Genomic DNA, 4416 nt, shown 5'->3' on the forward strand with positions numbered 1-4416 from the left:
GAGGTGGTGGATGCCCCATCCCTGGAGACATACCCTGACGCAGGTGCCGGAGTGGTGTAGCCTCCTCGGGGGTAGAACAGGGCGCTGGTCAGGGGACAAACAGCATCATCACAACTGGAAGGAAAGGAGAGTTTCTGAAGTACAGTGCCAGCTCAGAGACACGGCACAGGGTTGTGTAGCTGCAATTTAACCAACATACTGGATTTAAGAGCCAGAATTTCCTCGTGGTTTTGGTTTTGTTACAGTTACAGACCTTCCTGGGCTGAGGGATAGGGCAGTCCATAGCAATTCTTTGCAAATACGTAAAACTGGTGTTCAGAAGCGAATGCTGGTGGCCGCACTAAAACCGGTAATTTTTGCTAGTCCTCTGTGCTTTCACTTGGAACATTTTTCTCGGTGAACTGCTTACGAATGCTGTACGGAGATCAGGACCAGCACAGAGCCAGCGTGGGCTGGTTACTCTCCGTCTCTGGCCTGTATTAATGTTTCAGCTGTTTCATGGACGGTTGGCACAGAAAACAGCAGAGGAAGAAGCCACTGACCCGGCCTTCTCTGGACAACGCTGAGCAGAATACGGCATCCAGGGGAGGAGGTCTGGCCAGCAAGCATCTCTCCTGCTGGTTTTTAAGCTCCTGATGTTGCCAGGTCTGCATTTCATCTCACTCAGCTTCTTACAGCTTGGTTTAGGAAAAATCATCCTAGAGCAGCATTAAGGAGAAAGAAAAAGAAAGCAAGGATTCTTGTAAATAGAAATGTAGGTTTTTTCAGTACGATAGAAATGCGCAGTGTTCTAAAGTATTACTGCCCTTAACTATTTTCCTGGATACAGTTTGAAGTCTTTTGCGGCACTGCTCACACAATTAGCTGTCTGAGACTAGGAGATGGTATTCAGGGTATAGGGATTTATAGTTAGCTTGTTATAAACCTTTTCTGCACTGTTGGATGTGAAACCAGACGAGCTGTTCCCACCCTTGTCATCCTTTTTGTTAACCAGACGGCCAAAACCATCGTCTTTGTGAGCATTGATCCATCTGTCTCCCAAATCTGGCTGTGCAGGAGCAGGCTGGGTCAGCATATCTGAAAATAGTCCTCTAGGAAATCTTGGTCTGTGGTTCCAGCCTCTCCTGGGCGTGTCTGTTTGCAGAAATGTAGCTGATGTTAAATTAACTTGCAATTAGCCTCTTGTGCTTTGCTTGGCTCTAGCAAGCACGAGTTGTGTAGGTCAGGGGGTGTTTTGTTTCCACAGACTGTTTTCCCATCAGGGTCTTCACCAGCGATGCTGTCACAGGGCTGATATTCAAAGTGTTCATCATCTGAGCCTGTAAAGCACAGGTAACCAAACACCAGAAATCTCCAAAAAACACTTATTCCTCAAAAACCCATTTCCCTCCCCAAACGGAGCGCACACGAACAGGATCCTGGCGCCATTTCTCCTGAGAGGGAACCGCTCACCTTAGGAGACCTCTCCACCGCAGCTGTGCCCAGCTGGGGCAGAGGAGCAGCCCAGCGATGTAGGCGAAAGGCCGGACCAGCATATCAGCTTTCCGAATCCAACCCCGCTCGCCCGGAGACCTTCCTGGCCCCGCAGCTCATGAGCGGCGCATCCTGAAACGGCACCTCTTGCTTCGGCCGGGTCTCTTCTCTCCCGGCGCGTCATAGCCACGACCTGGCTCTGAACTAGTGGGGGAGAAATGGGAGTTTCTTTGCACACTGAAATTCTCGGTCTTCAGCGCTGCTGTAAGGTCTGGGAGGAAGCCTGACTGCTGGGAAGATGCATACAAAACAAAAATGATGTTAAAATGCTTAAAACAGTGTTTTTTATCTCATGGGCTGCTGCTTAGGGGTCCCTGCAGGTAACTGGGACTGGCCCATCTAATTTGTCAGCAGGGTTAAATTTCTTGTGTAGGAGCCTTGCAAGGTGGCTTGGTTTTTGGTTTTCTGTAGGGTTCTGCAAATTTAAAAAAAAAAAGAAAGAAAAAAAAGTTGAAAATTCAGAGAGTTAGAGGTGGGTGAATATGCTGGGGTAATTCCTTTGGCTTCATAAAAGGAGACTTTGGCTGAGGGTAGGACATTCACAACTTCAGTCTTCACTTGCCAGAGCCAAACTGTGTGGCTTGGACCTTTCTAGTTTTGGTCTTCAGCTTTTGCTTTCTGCAGCTCTGGGAAAGAACAGCGCTGCAGCATCTAATACTGTGCCGGGCAGGGAAATACTTCACCACCATGGGTTTTTGTCCAAGCGGTTGGAACAAACAAGTCTTTTGCCAAGCAGTTGCCTCTCAGTGTGCGGAACAAGAGAAAAACCCCTCCGAGGAGAAGGGGTGAGCCACAGAAAACACATCATGAGGGTGTTTTTCTGTGTATTCAGCAACGCCGTGGTTTGCCACGATCGGAACACGGGCACGGGGCAGAGCTCTAATGCCTTGTTCCTTCCCTCCACAGAGCAGAAACGGAGCTGTGCCGGGAGGCATCCCATACCGAAGGCCGACTCGTCCCCGGCCCACAGCTGATCTCTCGGAAGAGGAAACCAAAAGAATCGCCAGGATCTTCTCTGCTCAGCTCTCCAAGAAGGAATAGCGTTGGCGAGAGGCCGTGCGCAGCAGCTGCTTCCCGAGCCACGGCCTGACGCATCAGCCAAGGCCGGGTCCTCCAGGGAAGAGGAGATGGAAGCTGTAGGTTTCAGGCTCTGATTTTTAGTTTGCCTCATTGGTATCCTGTTAGAGGGATTTAATGGCTGGCAGTCAACCAAGGGGAGCTGAGCGACAGGGCAGGTCCCCGACGAGACTCACCGCTCTGGGTAACCGCTGAGCTGTTATCTGGTCTCCACATACTCAATTTCTTGAACTTACTCGTTGTGAAATTTCTCTTACAAACCTTTTTTTGAGTAAATGCAAAGCATTCCGTTTTGAGACAGCTCCTTTTTCTTCAACCAAAGGATGGGGAAGAGTAGCGATTTGCCATCCCGTTGGCGAGCAGAGGACTGTTGCCTCCCTGCCGGCGCGTGCTGTGGATGGGGAGGGAAGATGAGCTCCCTCCCTCTTCAAAGAAAGTTGGTGGGAAGCATCATTTGCTGATCTAGAGGCATGGATGTGCCCAAGGTGCTTGTGCCAACACAGGCCAAGGCGACTGTAAAATACCAATGTCTGTACAAAAGGGTTTTACTAGAAATACGGAACTTTTATATTCTAAGTTATTTTTGTACATTTTTATATCGGGTACCTTTCGGATAATGGACTTCAATACAAACTGAGCTAAGTTATTTTTTTCATTGCTGTCTAACCGCTGTTTGTGTTTCAATAAAATTCCCCTGGTTTCTCATCGTCTGGTGCAAAGTGTCCCGCTGCCGGGCCGCAAGCCGTGTCCTTAACAGTCAGACGAAGAGCTTCCAGTGCGAAGACGTCATAGAAATGCTTCCTGGAAAATGGCGTGGCTGGGGGCACGCCTAAAGGTCGCTGCTTTGCCAAGGAATTAAATCTCACCGTATGAGTCGGACCTGGGAGGGCGGCGAGTGCTCCAAATTAGAGCTGCTTTTCAAACCACACTTTGACTTCAGCATTTAAGGAACCAAAGTGTCAGCATCCTTTTTTCCTCTCACCTCTGCAGTTTTGGTTTTTGCAGGGGCAATCCTAAATGCGTAATTCACTGCTAACACAACTTGCCCGTGCTGGGGACCTAAACCCCAGTGGTAAAACCTGCCCTGCCCACACGCTGCCTGCAGAGCTCTGAGCCTCCTGCAAGCTGCCCGAAGCCGGGGCACGCTGGCCGTCGGCACCGCCCGGTCACAGAGCCAGTGACAATATTTCCTGGGTGTGAGATAAGCAGCTTCTTCCTCTTGCCCTGAGGTCAGCAGTGGAGCATGGTCCGGCTGGCCGGGAAAACAAGAGGGCAGGCAGCCTGAGAGGGGTGTCTGTGCCGGATGAGCTTCTGCCTGGAGCCCTGTTGACGGAGCGAAGGGTGACAAACCAGCTCAAAAGCCCTCTTGTGAGCTCGCCTGCCAGAGCGGAGGCTCTCCGCGCATTGACGGGCGGGTGCGAGCTTTCACAAGCACGTCCCTTCAGTGCCGAATAGCTTAAAGGGATAAACAGGCCGAGTTTTTAAAAAAGGTGGAAAAGGGGCGCACATTTCCTGAGCTGTCACCCCCACCCTTGGCCTTTCCTGAGCTGTCCCCCCCCCCCTTGGCCTCCGGCTGCGTCCTGGGCCCCGGCCCACGGCTGCCGACCCGGTGCACGGCCGTGCTCGAAAGGGCGTCGTGGTTTTTGTCGCGCGGAGCAGGAACCATGGGAGGGATTCACTCCTGGGCCGCTGGCGTGGCTCCTGCCCTTGGGCTGCTCCGCGTGCGCTCGGGGGGCACATTGCGCCACGCGGAGGAAATCCCATCGGTAAACAAGCTCAGCAGCTGCCCGAGATGAATTATGGCTG

This window comes from Phaethon lepturus, unplaced genomic scaffold (genome assembly GCF_000687285.1).
Source record: "Phaethon lepturus isolate BGI_N335 unplaced genomic scaffold, ASM68728v1 scaffold26771, whole genome shotgun sequence".
Taxonomy (NCBI): domain Eukaryota; kingdom Metazoa; phylum Chordata; class Aves; order Phaethontiformes; family Phaethontidae; genus Phaethon; species Phaethon lepturus.